At 44.2% G+C, this 19527-nt stretch overlaps 1 protein-coding gene across 3 annotated transcripts in view; it reads right to left on the minus strand.

Moving 5' to 3' along the window:
• The window catches only part of KLC4 (kinesin light chain 4), a 66960-nt gene extending 48149 nt beyond the window's left edge, over positions 1–18811 (minus strand). For all 3 annotated transcript variants that reach the window (XM_015426260.1, XM_015426259.1, XM_015426261.1), the window contains exon 1: positions 18613–18811. The gene's annotated coding sequence lies outside the window, so the exon portion shown is untranslated. The remainder of the gene's footprint in view (positions 1–18612) is intronic.
• Between the last annotated feature and the right edge of the window lie 716 nt (positions 18812–19527).

Consider the following 19527-nt stretch of genomic DNA (forward strand, 5'->3'; position numbering starts at 1 on the left):
TTGGTTCTAATTGTAAAGGCCGCAGAACCCCAGTTCTTAGCTTTTGCTCCAGCAAAGCAATTGGCCTTCTACAAGTCACACTTCAGCAAGGCATTCAGTCACAATACATGGTCCATTATTGTTAAAGGATTCAGTACAGCAGCCTTGTAGTAAGTGACCAGGTCTCTGGAGCAAGAGACAGCCCTTCAGGTGGCCCACTGCTATCTGCATGGAACTGTTATCGGCTTTTTTCTGTATCAATAACAAAGTCTGAGCTCTTCACAATATAAACAGCAAAAACCCTTTTCTAAAGACCTTTGAACAAATCAGTTAGCCCAGATGTCCCCAGCCTTGTTTGCCCTGTGGACATTTTGGAATTTTGAGACTATGTAGTGGTCACCACCACCAAGATTTGGATTAGGGTTTCTGGCAGTGAGGGAATGGTCACATAAACACACATGAAGCTGCCTTATACTGAATCAGACCCTTGGTCCAATAAAGTCAGTATTGTGTACTCAGATTGGCAGTGGCTCTCCAGGGTCTCAGGCAGAGGTCTTTCACATCACCTACTATTTGGTCCTTTCAACTGGAGATTCTGGGGATTGAACCTGTAGCCTTCTGCATGCCAAGCAGATGTTACACCACTGAGCCACAGCTCCTCGGAAATTACCATTCCCACACACACCTTGATCTTCAAATAAGACCTTGCTATGCATGCCTTGGAATACTGAACAAAATAGGAGTCCGGTACTACTTTAAAGACCAACAGAATTTTCCAGGGTATAAACTTTTGTGAGTAAAATAAGCACAGGATAAGCATTTGGACCACTGAGTTTACGAAAGTGGCTACAGGAAGAAGAACATTTTGAATGGTCACATCCTCATTCTGGAAGCCAAAGCTTCTTTCCAGAGAGCTTTCAGATAACTGTCAAAAATGTTTCCTTTTTATGGTGTCTTTGGTGAACTCCTGGTTGTTGCCTTGTTTCTGGATCATCCTTTGAGCATCCTTAAATGGTTTGATGCTGCTGCGAAGGCAGGACATACATGCAAAAACACTGTCTCTCCACCCTGTACAGCTCCTAGAGACCCTCCCACACCCATCTTTCAGTCTCGACATTCCTCCTGCCTTCATTTTACACAAGCTGTGGCTTCTCTTTTGCTATTTCCCCCTCCAAAATCATGAGCCAACCCCCAGATCATGCAATGAAGCATTTGCTTCTTCTTTTAATAGCGTGCCAGAACACATACCCTCCTCACCTGCTGCCTTAAACATGTAAACATATCTTACCTTCCTCAGAAGGCCAATAAGTATGCACACACTAATACACGTTTGGCTGTCTTGATCTAAAAGAAGGTTCAAACCTTTAAACAAGTATAGGGTGGGGTTGGGCTTTGCTCCTTGGGCAGGATAAGCATCAGCTGTATGTACAAGGCAGCCTTGTCTCCTACTTACACTGAGAGCGGAGAAAACAAGGCTTTTACTCTGCTTCTGGGTAAATATTAACTCAGGTCTACCATTTCCTAGTTGGCTTGATTCCAGCCTCACCCAGTGGGCTCTGTGGTTGCTAATGCAGTTGGACTCTGTACTGCAGTATGCCAAGACGCATACGTGCACATCAAGGGGATACCAAATATTAAAACAGCTGACTTGATTATTGGAATCAATGTGGAAAGATGGGTTAATAAATATAGAATTAGACTATCATCACATCCTCTTAAAATGGATATGACAATGGCCAACGGAATTAGGTCTGTTGTAGAAATAAATACAATGAGCTCTAGAAAGAGGCTCTGGGTGGGTGTCCCAGCCTTGGGCACTCAGCGTCATTTTGCTGTGGTGACCTCAGCAGGGTATAATGACACAGAGTCCACCATTTTCTCCAGGGGGACTGATCTCTGCCATCTGAAGAGCAGTTGTAATTCTGAGTAATCTCCAGCCCTCCCCTGGAGATTGAAAACAATGGTTCCCCAGGAGGAAATGGCTGGTTTGGAGGATGGAGTCTATGGCATTGTACCTGTCAGAAGTCCCACCCCTCCTCAAACCCCACCCTCAAATCTATAGGAATTTCCCAACCTGGAGTTGGCAACACTATCTCCTTCCCAGCCAACCTACCTTTATCTGCCCCTCTGACGTCAGCTTTACATCTCCTTCCCCCTCCCTGCAGCCTCTACCTAGGAAAAGTACAATCTTTCTCTGCAGGGGGGACCAAAGCAGCTTACATCATTCTCCTCTCCCCCTTTTGATCTGCTCAACAACACTGTGAGGTAGGTTAGGCTGAAAGTTTGTGAGTGGTCCGAAATCACCTAGCCAGCTTCTACAGCAAGAAGTGCTAACTGCTACATCACAGTGGCTGCCATAGGGGGGCTGAACAGGAGCAAGCAGCCAGGACTAGTTAAGTCATGCCAGTCAGGTGTCACCAAAGTCACCCAGAGGGTGTTGTCAGGCCTAGGGTAGCCAACCTCGAGGTGGAGCCTGAAGATCATCTGGTATCACAACTGAACTTCAGACAACAGATCTCTCTCCCCCTGGAGAAAATAACTGCTTTGCAGGGTGGACTCTATGGGATTCTGTTCAACTGAGGCCTCAACTCTCCCCAAACTCTGGCTTCCATAGACTCCACCACAAAATCTCCAGGCATTTCCCAACCTGGAGCTGGCAACCCGAGTCACAACTGGCCCCAATAGATTCCCCACAAAGGTCAAAGTAGGCCTGGAAAGGGCCTCCTGCCCCTGCCTTTTTACTGACAGAATCAAGCTTGGTGGCTTAGCAACAGCCACTGAGGGGAAAATGAGCCCCACAGCAGCAGAAGAAGAGAATGGTTTGACAGTCAGTGGCTCGCCTCAGTAGCTACCCAGCCACAGATGAGCCAGGTAGGAGAAACGGCAGCAGTAGAAGCCTCTTCCTGAGCAGGGAACAGCCATTTCAGTAGCCAGCCAGACGCAGAGGAGTGAAACAGCAGCAGTAGAAGTGCCTTCATCAGGAGAGACAGCCATTTTGGCAGTTTATTCAGACAGGAAGAAAAGAGTGGCCAAGCCAGCAGTGGGCGGGAGAGAGGAACGGACCCAGCACCCAGCCAATGGCATGCAAGTGCTCTTGAGTGACAGTTGACGGGCCAATGGCTGATGGAGCATACAACACAGCAAATGGGAGAGTCGGAAAGTGCCAACACACTAGGGCAGATAGATAGACAGACAGACAGACAGACAGGATTAGACTATCATTTGTTAGCATGGACATGAGTGAGGGTCACTTGCCATCTAGCCCTGTTACAACATTCGGGGGGAGGAATGTAACAGTATAGCAAAGATTCTCCTACTGAGAGCTAGCATGGTGTACTGGTTAGGAGTGACAGACTCTAATTTGGAGAACCAGGTTCTATTCCACACTCTTCCACATGAAACCAGCTGGGTGAGTCAGTCACAGCTCTTTCAGAGCTCTCTCAACCTAGTGGTGCATGACGTTAATGAGCTAGAACTTAAGGCTGCCAGACAATCTTTGGAAGTCCTGGCTATACTGCACACAATTAATATTATAGTAATTATTATTATCCTACTGACCACTTGCTGTAACTGCAGGAATCTCCGGGCACAAAGACCGGGCATACTGCCTTTCACTTTTGGCTTTCACTTTTTATTACTTGTTGTCACTTTGCTTTGTTTGACTTTGTAACTATATGCTGACCCTGCTGTTTTAATTGGATCATTCACATTTAAAGAAACCTTACCCAATGTTGCTAACATTAATAGTAATTCATTAACTTTCAACACACTGTAATTTCATTGTTTCCCAATAACAGTTAACTAATGTATTTTTTGTAATTAGTGTGTTGATAATTAAAATACCAACGTCTGTTGTTCTTATAAAGTTAATGCTTTAAAAATATGTTGTCAGTATATAATCAGTCAATTGATCAAAGCTTTCTTGGCTGGTCAAATGGTCTACCATATACAGGTTTGTTTGCCACTCTCATAACCCACGAAAGTTTATGGAGCAATATTTATTCCTTTAAGAAATAATAAATGTAGTATTTAATAGGATTAAAGCAGCAATTCTAAACAGGTCTAGTCAAAATCCTACTCAGGTCTATTCAATGGGGCTTACTCCCATGACGGTGTTCTTAGGATTTCACAGAAAACCTTTGACTTCTTGTACCTACAATGTTGCCAAGACAACTCCTCACATAACTGAAGGGCTGCTCTGGGATGTAAAAACACATTAATTGACTTAACTCAAGGATCGGTTACCGTACCCCTTTTCCTCCCTTCTATAAATACACCTCCTAAATCAAAGGAAATAAGAAAAAAGACAGCTTAGATAGAAGAGCTGCCTTTTTGCTACATGCAGATCTCTGAAGCCAAGGAGTCTACTTGGTAAGTCACCCAACATCCTTTTTTTAAAATCCAGACTCCCCAATGAGATTTCAAAACAGGGCTATCATAGTCAGATAGTTCAGGCAGACACATGGAGTTCTCTAATGGCACAAAGGGAACATGTTGTTGGCAGAGTCCCTACTACACCATTTCCACACATCAGTACCCCTTGCTGACAGTGCAGCTCTTATAGCCCAGACGCACATAATATGCACCTACTCTGTACCGAACCAGGGCTATTTTGGGGCAGGAACGCACAGGAGCGGAGTTCTGGCTGGCTCCCAAGTTGGCCACGCCCAGCAGGAACTCATTAGCATAATACGCCACACCCAACAGTAGAAACTCATTAGGACTGGCTACATTAGGGGTGTGTGGCCTAACATGCAAAGGAGTTCCTGCTGCAAAAAAGCCCTGGTTTTTGACAACAAACAAGGTAGACAGAATAACAAGCAAAAGGTGGGTGTGGCTGCATAACCACTCTTCTGGTAACATGGGGGTGCGGCCTAATGTGGTAATGAGCTGTGCTGTCAGGGGTGTGGCCTATTAGGCTAATGAGCTTCTGCTGTTGGGTGTGGCCTATTATGCTAATGAGTTCCTGCTGGGCTTTTTCTACAAAAAGAGCCCTGTACAGAACATTTGTTATGTTTGAGGCAGGAATAAACATGAACCAGCTACCAGCACCAAGTAATCCTACTTCAAATTACACTTTTATTCAGTTGTGACAGATGATTCAAATTGTATCAGTATCAATGGCTATGAGGTGCTCTATGGAAATTCAGGGAGAAAACCTCTCAGGCAAACATCCCCGATAGTGATGATTGCCTGCTTCTGGGGTAATGTATACATTTTATTTAAATAAGACCATAAACAAAAAGCAAGGCAGGCTAAAGAACAGATTTACAGGAAAGATCACTACTCAATGATCCACAGCAGTCTGCAGCATCTGGCAACAGCCAACACTACCCAAAAGGGGAGCAGCTTTTTAACTGCAGTGAAAACATCCCCTCCAAGATGCATCCCATTTCAGTTAACATAAGAACATCAGAGAAGCCACGCTGGATCAGGCCAGTGGCCCATCCAGTCCAAAATTCTGTGTCACAAAGTGGCCAAAACCTAGGTTCCAGCAGGAGATCCACCAGCGGGGCCAGAACTCCGAAAGCCCTCCCACTGTTGCCCTCCAAGCTCCAAAACCACACAGCATCACTGCCCAGACATAGTGTTCCATCTATACCTTGCGGCTAATAGCCTCTGCACCATTTGTTTACCGAATCCTCTCTTGAAAGTGATCAGAACTGTATTCCAAATGAGGCCGCACCATCGATTTATACAGGGCATTATGATACTGGCTGATTTGTTTTCAATCCCCTTCCTAATAATCCCCAGCATAACGTTTGCCTTTTTTCTTGCAGTTGCACACTGAGTTGACATCTCCAAGATCTCTCTCCTGGTCAATTACCACCATCAACATATATTTATAGTTAGGATTTTTTGCTGCAATGCGCATTACTTTGCACTTGCCCGTGTCGAACCTCATCTGCCACACTGATGCCCACTCACCAAGTCTCGTCAGATTTCTCTAGATCACCTCACAGTCCTCCCTGATTCTCATCACGCTGAACCAATTAGTGTCATCCACAAACTTAATGGCTTACTCCCAACTCCAAATCATTAATGAGCAAGTTTAAAAACACCAGACCTAGTACCGAGCCCTGTGGTACCCCACTGCTTATCACCTTCCACTGTGAAAACTGGCCATTTATACTTACTCTCTTGTTTCCTGCTAATTAACCAGTTTTTAATCCACAAGATGAATTGTCCTCTTATCCCATGATTGCTGAGTTTATTTAGGAGCCTTTGATGAGGAACTTTATCAAAAACTTTCTGGAAGTCTAGGTAAACAATATCTACTGGGTCACCCTTGTCCACATGTTTGTTCACCCCCTCAAAGAACTTTAAAAGGTTAGAACAACAAGATTTTCCCTTACAGAATCCATGCTGATTCTTCCTCAATAGCTTTTGTGCATCAATGTGCCTGCTAATTCTATCTTTGATAATGGATTCCACCAATTTACCCAGTATCAATGTTTAACTGGCCTGTAATTTCCCGGATCTCCTCTGGAACCTTTTTTAAAGAAGGGGGTTACATTAATGGAAGCAGATTTTATAGATAGATTGCATATTTTTGCCAGGAGATCCACAAGTTCACATTTGAGTTCTTTCAGAACTCTCGGATATATGCCATCTGGGCCTGGTAATTTATTAGTTTTTAATTTGTCCATCAGTCATGGGACCTCCTCTCTCGTCACCTCAATCCGACTCAGGTCTTTCAACACCCCTCCTGAAATTGCCGGTTCTGGAGTAGGCAAGCACTTCCCATATTTGAGAACAGAGGCAAAAAATGCATTCAGCTTCTCTGCCATTTCCCTATCATCCTCTAATAATTCTCTCACCCTTTGATCATCCAAGGACCCCACTGCCTCCCTGGCTGGTTTTCTGCTACTAGTGTATTTGAAGAAATTTTTATTGTTGGTCTATGTTTTTTGCAGCATGTTCCTCATAGTACGTTTTTGCCTGTCTGATCACTGCCTTGCATTTTATTTGCCAATGCCTGTGCTCCCTTTTATTTACTTTACTTGGACTAGCTTTCCACTGCTTAAAGGAATCCTTCTTACCTTTCACTGCTTCCATTACTCTGTTCATTAACCATGCAGGCCTTTTAAAATAGCTATTCGTAACCTTTCCTAACCTGAGGTAAACATTTTATCCAAGTTTCCAGTATTGTAGTTTTAAACAGTCTCCAAACTTCCTTAAGGGATTTGACCCTCTTTACCTTTCCTTTCAGTTTCTTCTTCACAAGCCCCCTCATTTGAAAGAAGGAGCTGCGGTGGCTCAAGTGGTTAAGACGCTGAACTGCAGGCTGTGGAAGGTCAGTAGTTCAGCAGTTCGAGACCTGGGTGCCGCATGATGGAGTGAGCTCCCGTCTCTAGTTCCAGCTCCTGCCAACCTAGCAGTTCGAAAGCAAGAAATTGCAAGTAGATAAATAGGTACCGCTTCAGTGGGAAGGTAGCAGCGTTCCATGCACCTTGGTGTTTAGTCATGCCGGCCACATGACCACGGAAACGTCTTCGGACAGCGCTGGCTCTTCGGCTTTGAAACGGAGATGAGCACCGCAACCCTAGAGTCGGATTCGACTGGCTTTCAAGCAAGGGAACCTTTACCTTACCCCTTCTAAAGTTAATGCAGTTGTGTTGGTGTTTTTGAGCATCTCCTTATTTACATAAATGCTAAACTTAACAGCATTATGGTCACTGTTTGTTGGTTTATTTATTTTGACTTTTATTTTGCCTTCCCCACAAGTGGGCTCAGGGTGGGACACAACAACAATATACAATAATCCAATATTTAAACACAATAATTCAGTAGTTAAGACAGTTAAAAACAGTAAAAATTAAAATAGGTAGCAGCGCTATCAGTTAAAGTGCAGTAATCTCAGAAGCTAGAGCCACTGTGCCTCTAAAATCTTCTCAATCTGGGCTGCATAGAGATGCAGAGCTTCAGCAAGGGAAGGCAACTTGATTGGACGCCCACCTCCTCATCCAAAGGCCTGGCGGAACAGCTCCATTTTACAGGCCAGGCAGAATGATAGGAGGTCCCAGAGGGCCCTGATCTCAAGCAGGAGCATGCTCCACCAGGCCGGCACCAGGGTAGAGAAAGCCCTGGCCCTAGTCAAGGCTAAGCAGACATCCCTTGGGCAGGGGACAATCAGCAGATGTTGGTTGGCCCAGGCCAAGGCTCTCCAGGGCTCATATGGGAAGAGGAAGTCCCTCAGATATGACGATCCCAGGCCACACAAGCCTTTAAAGGTCAGTACCAACACTCTGAAATGGATCTGGTACTCAGTTGGTAGCCAGTGCAATTGGCATAGTATTGGCTGAATGCATGCCCACATAGGTGATGCAGTCAGAAGGTGTGCTGTCACATTTTGCACTAGCTGGAGTTTCCAGATCAGCCTCAGGGGCAAGCCCACATAAAATGCATTACAGTAATCAACCGTGGAAGTGACCATTGCATGGGTCCCTGTAGCCAAGTCTTGGGGGGAGAGGTAGGGTACCAGTTGCCTGATATCATGAAGATGATAGGAGGCTGGCCTGGCACCTGAGGTGACCTGGGCCTCCATGTTCCCAACCAGTGCTATCACGTCTACATCTCCCACCAGGTCTTGAGTATTACTTAGGACCAAGTCCAGGATCGCCTTCCCCTGGTAGGTTCTGTGACCATCTGCTCCATGGCACAGTTATTTGTTGCTCACCTCTTTTCAATATGAGTTAAGAAATAAGGAGGCTGCCATGCAAAATTAAAAGATCCATTGTCGAAATGCAAAATGAATACTGCTTCAGAGGGCAAGTGATATGGAGATCCGAAAACTATCTCAAGGAAGATGAGAGGAGAATCAGCACAACCACTGCTGAGAGTAACCCTAGGAAAGGGTCCTACCATCCTTGCTAGTGGCCATTGCCAAGAGGCAGCAAAGACAGAGAATGGCATTAAGAGCACTATGCAAATGTGCTCTTCATCAGGCCAGTGGTGCCTGAGTGGGTGCAACTAACAACACACTTACTGCTGCCAGATGTGACAGTGCAGCTGAGGACATGATGACCCCCTTCCTTTTCAGCTGCTTTCAGCCATCTAGTGCCCTCCACGTCACCTCACCAACTATCACTAATACATTCTACCTGTGATGGCATATAAATTTACATCTATACTGATGCGATTATATAATATAATGAAAAGCATCAAACTGGCAGAGTCCTGGGTGGAAAAGATGGGGTAACACCTTCGGTTCACAAAGGTCTTATTATAATGTCTAGAAACCCCTGTAGACATGTGGCCTTAGCTAGGGATAAATTTGGAACTTGTAAGCCGCTCAGAGACCCTTCGGGGTTGGAGCGGGGTAGAAATTGAAGATATAAATAAATAAATAAGTTGCATAGCCTTTTTAAAAGTGTTGGGGCCTTCCCTTCACTCCTGTAGTGATTCATAAAGCTGTCTGACAAACACTGTGCATTCCAACAGCCTTAAAGAGAGGTTGGGCAGACTTCAGGGAGCTCGTATACACAACATGTCTGTTTTTAAAATCACAAAGGAAGTCATTCCCACCCTGCTTGACTAATATAGCCACACACCTTTTCTTTTGCCAGGAAGCTTATTGGGTGGCCTTGATCAAATCTTTCCATCTCCATCTAACGAATCCCCACAAAGCTGTTGTAAGGATAAAATTGGATACCCCCACATATACTGTCCCAGGTTTCTTGGAAGAAAGGTGTCAATTTCATTTTGTTTGCTAAACAGAAAATGGGGGAGGGGGATAATAAGAAGTAAAATTAGAGAGCTACTGGGTTTTCAGGTAGGATATTCTCTCTCAATTCCAGCACTAACCGTGCCATCCTAACCAAAGTTACATCCTTCTAAGCCCATTGACTTCAACGGAATTAAAAGGGTACAAGCGGAGACCTGCGATTAGTTGGGGGGTGTCACTCTTAACTTTTCACCCTTGCCAGGGCCAGTGTAGCTCCCAGCCACATATCTCAATTGCCTACAGGCCTGACACTGCTCCTGTCCTCTGCTGCCAGGCCCAACACAGCTTCTCCACCCCATCACCGCTGCCATCCTTGCTCCTGGCAGCCCCCTCCCCATTGCTGACACTGGCGATGGGCAAGGTCCACCTCCTGGTCTTGCTGCCAGGCCCACTGCAGATTCTTCTTCTTCACCCCATTGCCACTGTTGTCCCCTGGGCCACCACAACTCCCCACCACCACCATTGCTGACAACATTGGCAGGCCCAGGCCAGCTGTTCCCCCCATCACTACTGCTGGTGCCACTAGAGCTCCCATCCACCCCCCTACCATTGTCAAAACCCTCACTGGGCCCAGTATGCCTCCCAGCCTTCACTGCTGCTGTAGTTCCCCTGCACTGCCACTGCGATTGTTGGGGCTGCCGCAGCCCCCAGACAAACCCATCACTGCAGACATCTGGAGAGTTATGTGCATTGTCTGCATATTTTCAGATAACACTCTTATTTTGGAGGGAATTTAACCCTCTCCAATGTATTTTATTAAGATTTCAGATTTTTCTGCAAACCTGGGGGGTCTCCCAGATTTGCAGGAAAATCTGTTTAGTGTCAATGTGGCCCCAATTTGCTGATTTACATATCCACAGATCGGGGCCAGACTTCACTATTTATAGATAATTGTTCTCAGGATGGCACAGCAAAGGGCCACCTGCGGCAGTTATTTGCTGCAAAAGAATTCTGCTTGTTTTGTAGATGGAAAGGCAATTTTTAGCCACACATTTTCAGAGTCTGTAGTTTTTACGAAAGCCTGGGACGTGTCCCATAATACCACATCAACAAACAACCTGGAAAGTCCAGTAAAGGTGATTGTTTGGAAGCTGTAGAACGCACATACCTGTAAGTTAGGAGCATGAGGCTGGCCACTTCTTTTCTGTTTATCACTCCCATTTTTCTCCTGTTTACACTAAAAGGCAAGGATCACATGACTGTGGCTCTCTCTTCTTATCATTGGATACTGGACAAGGTACCTTTTCCCCTTGAATCCTGATGCTAAAACACTATGAATGAACCCAACCCTGCCCAGTATGAACCTTAATCATAGCCCTGTTTTTTTGTGTGTACCTCACTACTCTGTTTTACCAATGGTCAATTCTAGTTTCATCTTTTCAACACAGAAATGTACTAAATTTTCAAACCCCCCTGGAAATCTGTGTTCAGAGTAAATTATTCCACCAGTTTCTTCTATCTGGCCGTTTTGTGCAGCAACACTGAAGACAATGCTTGAAAAATATTCTAGCTACTTTATAAAAGAGCAAGTGCCCCCACCCCCTCCATTTCAGAGCAAGTCATATTTTTACCCTGTTGGGATGAATGAGAAGTTAGTTCTGTCTAGTTTTCCCCACAGTTTTCAAGTGGGATTTTAGGGGAACAAATTTCCTCTAATTTGGAGCATTTGTTGTTCAGCTGATCACAGGAATTCTCACGTTTAACAGAAAGCAATTTTGACTAAAGAAAACTGAGAAGAAAGAGTGCGATAAGGCAGGAATTTTATGTGCTTAGCTGGCCAAGGCTGAAGAAAGGGAATCCAAACATTACATTTTCCCTCTTAACAAAATTAGCAGCCTCTATGTGAAGGTGGTGAACCCAATTAAGTTTTTCCCCCCAATCACTTTGCAATTTTATGTGATGATATTCTGGTGCCTCTAGACTTCTCTTTCTGTGTCTTGCTCCTTTTCTTTTCTTCTGGTTCTCTTCTCTATTGCACATCTACCTCTTATTCAGTCTCCTTTTATACTTCCCATAGCAACTACCCAAACCTTCTTAGGAAGGCCTGCCTCAGTTCTGGAAACATGAATTTACAGCAGTCTGCTTTGTTCTCATTGAATGGCTTAAAGGGAAAACTGACATTGCCTCCTAACATGAAGCCATATTGAAGTTGCCACAATGTTTTTCCAAATTTCCAGTAGTTGTTTCTAATAGCCATTACATATTTCTGAATTTCCAACAGCTGATGTATTTTTTGTATTAATATTTGAGACTCACTTTGCTTGTATAGACAAAAAAGCATTTTTTGGGGGTGGAAGGGTAGCAAAGTATTACCCCACCTCCAGAGGGTGAGGCACTTACTGGTTTTCAGCTCAGTTCACTGATTGGGGTATGATTTATGAGTAGAAAGAGGCAAGCACAAAAGAGCAACTGCTATAAATGTTAGGTCATTTATACTCCACTTCTTCAGATATCTGCTCATGTCAGGCAGCTTCTTCTAAGGACAAGTGATCATGTGGTTACATCAAGAATGTCTGGATCATTCAATCACACCCAGTGTGAAGGCAGGACATGTACCCCCCCCCCCCACAGTAGAGGCTGATAGGAAAGAGGCAGATCCAGAACTGCAAGTCAGACAGAGACACAGAAGGCAAGCTCCACCACTCATGGGTACTTTAGGATGCAATTCTAAGAACACTTCCCTAGTAGTAGTAAACTCCATTTAATACAACGGTTTATTTCTGAGTAGACCAGCTTAGGATTTCTCCCTTAGGTTCACTAGAGCCTTTGATTTACTTCTTATACTACAAACAGAATATGCATTTTAAAAATTGCTAATGTATTGTGAGACTTGTTCTCATAGTTTGCACTATGAACAAGCCCAAATCAGCTCAGTTCCAATTTTCAGATTTTGCTGAGGGCTATGCAGCTAGTGCCAGAGTTTTCTTAACATCCTTCTGAAATAGTTGTGGAAATAAGGCATACTCCCCCAGAATGTTCAGGTTTCTTACTCCTCCCTCATCAAATCCTAGCTTTCCACAGGCCAAGATAGCATTATAGGGTTGCCAGGTCCATCTTCATCCCCAGCGGGTTCGAAGCCCCACCCCCACAGGGATGGTCCCGTCAGCTGCAAGCCGCACACAGAGAGCCCCGCACCCGATCGCCAAGTGACATTGCCGCTCGGAGATTGGGGGCACAGGGCCCTTTCACCCTGGCTGCCTGCAATTAAAGGGTTCCCTTTAAGTACACACAGCCAGAGGGCCCCGTGTGCCTGGTCTTTGAGTGGCATTGCCACTCGGAGATCGGGTGCGGGGCCCAGAGCCACCCCTCCTGCAGGTGTTGGGGCTTGGGGGTGAGGCTTCCCCCACCAGCCAGCTGGCTGGCGGCAGGTTGAACCTGGTCCGGCAACCAGAACCTGTACATGGCTCAAACATTTCCCCCCAGGGATAGGCAAACACTAGCTATAGCCTGCAAGGTTCAAAGACAGAATCCACTATTTAATCCCTTGGTAACCATCCCGAGTCTCTCTGTGTGTGTGTCTGTGTGTGTGGGAAGTGCTGTCAAGCCACTTCCAACTTACGGTGACCCTATGAATTAATTAATTCCAAAATGTCCTATCATCAACAGTCTTGCTCAGGTCTTGTGAACTGAGGGGTGTGGCTTCCTTCATGGAGTCAATCCAGCTCATATTAGGTCTTCCTCTTTTCCTGCTGCCTTCAATATTTCCTAGCATTATTGTCTTTTCCAGTGTGTCTAACTACATCTCTACAGTATGCTTTTAGCTACCCTTTTGTTTGTACTTTTCCAACATTAGAACATCCTTTTTGAAAGATAAGGCAACCCAAACCAAATGTAATATTTGAAATGCGGGCATGCTATATCCAAGCTATTAGGGTACAATGGTAGAGTGTTGAACTAGGACTGGGAGGACCCAGATTCAAACCCCTGCTAGTCATGAAACCCACAAGCTGACTTTGGGCAAGTCAGTCTCCCAGCCTAATCGACCTTCTCAGGGTTTTTCTGAGGATAAAATGGAGGAGGAGGAGGGAACCACATGTGCTACCACTAGCTTCCTGAAGAAAAGGCAGAATAAAGATGTAATAAATAAACTAATAATAAACATGACATGTTTGTATAATGCGATGTGTAACTTTTTAGGAGACGTTAATGGCAGCATATTTGCTAGTTAACCATTGATCAGATTTATTAATTTATTTCTAGTGTAAACAAAAATGGCATTGATGCCAGCTTTGGGTATTAGTATTTAAACAGACAAGTTAATATTCCAATAAGTAACATAAATACCTGATACTTTATTTTAATGCTTTTTCTAAGAATTCACAACATTTGATTTGTCTTTTCACTGAAGTGCCTTCTCAGTGAATTTCCATGATGACTCCTTTTTCAGGGATGCTAGAAGGAAGTGAAGAGTCTCTACAGCATGCCTATAGTTGTAATTTGATGGCCTAGTTTGCATCACTGGACACTTGCTTGTGTGGAATCTGATCTGCCATTTTGTCACCCAGTACTCAAATTTATAGAGGTGTTTTTTGAGTTCTTCACAATCCACCTAGCACAGCTTCTTACAAGGAACTGTAGGGCTATTTTGCAAAAAGCCCATCTATCTGAATAACTGGCTATATCAGCTCACAAACAGTATTTTGCTAGCAAAGCAGGCATGGAGAAAATACAGTTTTTACTGAGCAGAGTACCGTTGTCTGGTACATTTGTAAGAATGCCTATTCTAGGCTATAGGATATTTACAGTGCAATCCTAAGAACACTTTCCTGGGAGCAAACTACACTGAATAGACTTGAGTAGGATTCTGAGTAGATGTGCTTAAAAAGGTAAAGGTTCCCATGCTCGAAAGCCAGTCGAATCCGACTCTAGGGTTGCGGTGCTCATCTCCGTTTCAAAGCCAAAGAGCCAGCGCTGTCCGAAGACGTTTCCATGGTCATGTGGCCAGCATGACTAAACACCTGCACTATTAGGAGACAGCTTTCTTTTTGTATCTATCTGCCTAAGTTGACAAAAAGCAACTACCATTTCAACACAAAAACCAATGGTAAGCTATCTGAAAGGGAGCATTTTATCTTTTATTTGACTGTTAGGTACCAAACTGCAGTCTTATCCTTTTCATTATGCATCATTATATAGGGAATGTGTTCAAGACAACTTAGCCATCAGTGATCACAGTATATACTATAGCCCTATTGTGGCTTGTTATTACAGAAAGATTTATACCAGGACAAACTAGTTGTTTCCAAAGAAAAACCCAGAAGTCCTTTTTGAGAAAATATTTCTAGGAAGTGACCAGCCATCTAGGGAAAAGAAGGATTACTCTTTTTGGAAAGAGACTCCAGATTCCTTCCAAGGAAACCTTCAGTTTGGAGATGCCCATAAGCCAAGTGTCCAATCTACAGCCAAACGGTCTTATTTATAAATGTACTCTTAACGGCTACCACACTGCAGTTTTATGGGGTTTTTTATATTGTATGTTTGTTTTTAATCTTGTTCTTAGTCTGACAAGTTTAAAAGCGACCATCCCACTGACTATCTTACAGTGTTGCTGTAGTACATATCTTGACTCTTTACTATTTAAGAAATTTAACTGGAAGACGCTTTATAATCATGGAGTGTAAATGAATACAAACATCTAAACTGATGGGGAATCCATAATCAACATTACATTGGCTCTGAGTCACAGTCTCACTGAAAGAATGTGCCATGGCTCAGTGATAATGCTTCTGCTTTCCATGCAAAAGGTCCCACGTTCAATCCCTGTCATCTCTGGTTGCAAGAATCAGATAGCAGGTGACATGAAAGACCCAAAACCTTGGAGAGGTGCTGCCGGTCAGAGAAGATAATACTGATCAATCATCTGGTGCACTATAAGGCAGTTTCATGTCTATACAAGGACTTCCATTATATTTTACAAGAAGGATATATGTAAGCATACACTAAGTCCATACTGCAGGCACCCACAGTTTCAATTTCAAAAGGGAAGAGGAAACACCTGCTCAGGGCTTGGTAAATACGTCAGAACCATTGGATCATGGCCAATATTTCTATGATGGTTTCCTAGCTTTTTTTTTTTTTAAAAATACATCAATACTCTTTGGCTATATGCTATAAAGGAGTCCATAGTCCTTTGTTACGGTCAACCTTAGTCTAGAAGCCAGAAATATGAACTATTCAGACATATTACTAATGCAAACTTATGACGCTACTACACACACAGTCGGACCATCAGTCCATACAGACTAGTCTCTTAAGCACAGGTCTTTCTAGCTCTGCTCCTTGAAGTCCTTGTTTTGAAAAGGTGGAGATTCCAGGGATTGTGTAAGAATTTGGGACCTGCTGCATTCTAAGCATCTGTTTGAAGACCCCTATTCAAAAACTGTGTGCTAGAGAATGCAGCCAAGGGTCTTAACTATCTTTCTGCACGCGAGCAAGATGGGGGGGAAATCCCTTAACATATAAGAATACCAGGTTTAAAATTAAAGAAGCCATTTATCTTTATTTGTACTCTCCAAAGCAAGCTTTTGAATATTCCTGAATAACCCAAGTACAAACAAATTCCAAAGATTTTGCCAACAAACTACAATTCTCTCCCTAGTAATGATACTAACTAAAGCAGCACTTTGAACAATACCCTTCTTCTCCTGGCCATATTTCAGCTCAGTATCATCCTGCCAACCTAGCAGTTCTAAAGCAAGAAATAGGTACCGCTTCGGTGGGAAGGTAAAAGCATTCCATGTGCCTCGGCGTCTAAGTCATGCCGGCCACATGACCACGGAAATGTCTTTGGACAGTGCTGGCTCTTCGGCTTGGAAACGGAGATGAGCACTGCATCCCTAGAGTCGGATTCAACTGGCTTTCGAGCAAGGGAAACCTTTTCCTTTACCTATCATCTTCAAGAACAGTGACACTTTAAAAGGTTTAACAATACTGGGGGCACTAGTGCAAGGTGTGCTGGACTATAAAGTCTTTGGAGCAACTGAACATGGAGCATGCCCAGGATTTTTTGTATCTGTGCAATATTTGAATGTGCCAGCTATTGAGGTGTGAACAGAATGTTGACTGAGAGCTGGGAAGCCGAGGTTCAAATTCCCACTCTGCCATAGCATGTGACCTTGGGCCAGTCGCTTTATCTCAGCCTGACTTACCTCATAGGGTTGTTATGAGGGTAAAATGAAGATGGGGGAAAGTCTGTAAACCGTTTTGGGTCCATGCTGGGAAGAAAAACAGGGTATAAATATTTAAAAGCCCTGTATAAATACAACTAATCTCTTGCTTTGACAGGTCAGACCTCATAGCTTTGTGAAAGGATTAGTTCAAGTGTAACAAGAGCAAATCTTTTACTCATGTGCAGCCCTATCCTATGCGGAACTAGGCACACCTATGCCCATTAAAACTAGTGGACATAAACACATCTAACTCTGCACAGAATTGCAGCCCTAACTACCTAATCCCTAGAAAACAGGGAGTGATCGAGGTTACAGTCTCAAAGAATCCATTAAATTCCCTGTTCCAGAAGGCCTCAGCCTGCAGTCCCATGGGTGAGATAGCATCATGGTTATAAATAGCAGGATGGTGCCACATACACAGCAGACTTTGTAGCTAAGCACATATATGCCAACCCCTCCCCTAGTACAGCAAAACTGGCTTCAGAGATCAAAACTTCCTCAGACATCTGAATGATTAACAAGATGGTATAATCCAACAGTTTCTAACTTTTAGACTGGGGTGGAAAAATAGAGCACAGGGAAATAGCTCACCATTTCTAAAATTCATTGCAAAGTAAGAGAAAGACTGGAAACAATAACACAGTTGCAGAATGTTGCATCAGAAAATGTTCACTACCTCCCAGTTAAGAAAAAATATACCAGGCTAAAAAGATTTTCCTGGCATCAGAGTAGTGAATTGGGAAGGGATTAACTGAATGTGTAGGACAGATCCCTGATTCCATAATTCTCAAAGCAAGAAAGAACAGCACCTGATCCCATGTCAGAAATCCCAAACTAGGAATGCTGTGACTTAAAACACAGATCAAGGAGCAGACAATGTAACAAAAAGCTAGAGTGAATTTAAGCACACACATCCCAAATGTAACATAGGCAACCCTGAATCTGCAAGAAGGGAATAATACCACTGCAGAAAAATAAAGGAAAACAGCACTGGAAAAGAGCGCTTTATGGAACTACAATGGCTCACCTCAAAAATCACCTTGGTACTACCCAAGCAACAAGCACATAGCCCCAGCCGACTTAGGACCCAGCCCATTAGCACAACGCCACCCCAGCAGCTTGCAAAGAAACCCTGTCAGCCTATCAAACTATACAACTGCTGCTAGAGCAGAACTGCCAAGACTCCAGGATTTCTGCCCTTCTATCTCTTGTTAGAGCTGCACACACAGTCATCTGCTTTGGGTAGCCATTCAGAAGCAAAAATCTACAGCTGAGTCAGGGATGAGCAAGCAGCCATCAACCGCATGATGGCAGAGATAAAATGGATCTAGCTCCCAGGCACACTATTTGCAATCAGCCTGAAATCGGGCTTTAACTTGTGCCCGAAACACTCGAAAGAATACAAAGCTGTGCTCTTGAGTGTATGAAGAGTGTCTTAACCCTTGTCAGACCCCGCACATGGGGGGCGGGTGTGATTTTCAGATGACAGCGTTTGATTTCGATCTAGCCTAATCTCCCGTTATCGCTCCCCACACGGAAAAAAATTAAGCACCAACCATCATTACAGACCCCGAAGGCCTACCCTTCTGCCGGCAATACTCTAATAGGTCTTATGCTCTCTCGCCAGAATGGCAGTGCCCTAAATCTGACTGCTTCCTAGGCGAAGAGTTAACAGTTTCACCCAGCAAACCCTCTACCATCCCTTTTCTTGAAGAAAGAGGAGGGAGAGACTCGTACCTGCTGCTGCCTTTTTCTGCCTCCTTCGGATCACAGGATTGGGGCGCGCATGCGTTTACGGCTCGTTTTTAAACCCACCACCACCACCAAAGACCACGGCGGTTTCGGCGATCCCGGAGTCTGGGGGGGACACCTCATTCAGGCTCCTCCCAATGTGGCTGCAGCCCCTTTAAATCCAACATGGCGACTAACTTCGGAATACACCCGAGCAGACTGTCAGGGGAGGAGAGCGCTCCTTGGTTAGATGATGTAAGAGCTAAGCTCCGCCTTCACTGGTCCTGGCGCTCTCGCTCTCTCTCTCTCTGGGAGTCTTTGCATCTATGACACTGTCTAACTATCTCATCCTTTGCCGTCCCCTTCTTCTTTTACCTTCAGTCTTTCCCAGCATCAGGGTCTTCCCCAGTGAGTGCTCCCTTCTCATTTGGTGGCCAAAGTATCTGAGCTTCAGCTTCAGTATCTGTCCTTCCAGGGAACTGTCAGGGTAGATTTCCTTTAGGATTGACTGATTTGATCTCCTTGCAGTCCAAGGGAGTCTACTACGGCGTAATAGCACAAAAAATTCCTTGCTAATTTTGTGTGGAGAAAGGGGAACTGGCAGTTTAAAAATGTACGTTCATTAGTAAAGGTGTGCACGCTGTTTGTCTTAGAATGGCTTTTCGGCCCTCAGCGTTTTAGGGGCAGATGATGTCAAGTGTTTCATTAATAATCTGCTTTTAATACCTACAGTTTGCAAATCCATCTGAAAAGTCACTTGTAGGATTACCATCTCTGCCCCCCCTCTGGCCAATTTATTTCTAGAGCATACCAGAACATTTCAGAGTGCCTAAGATCATTGTAGGAGCCAGTGGTTTGACTTTTTTCATAGAAGATTCGAATTTATTAATTAGTTTAAAATATTTAAACTGAACTCATAAA

This window comes from Gekko japonicus, unplaced genomic scaffold (assembly GCF_001447785.1).
Source record: "Gekko japonicus isolate JY-2015 unplaced genomic scaffold, Gekko_japonicus_V1.1 scaffold405, whole genome shotgun sequence".
NCBI classification, from domain to species: domain Eukaryota; kingdom Metazoa; phylum Chordata; class Lepidosauria; order Squamata; family Gekkonidae; genus Gekko; species Gekko japonicus.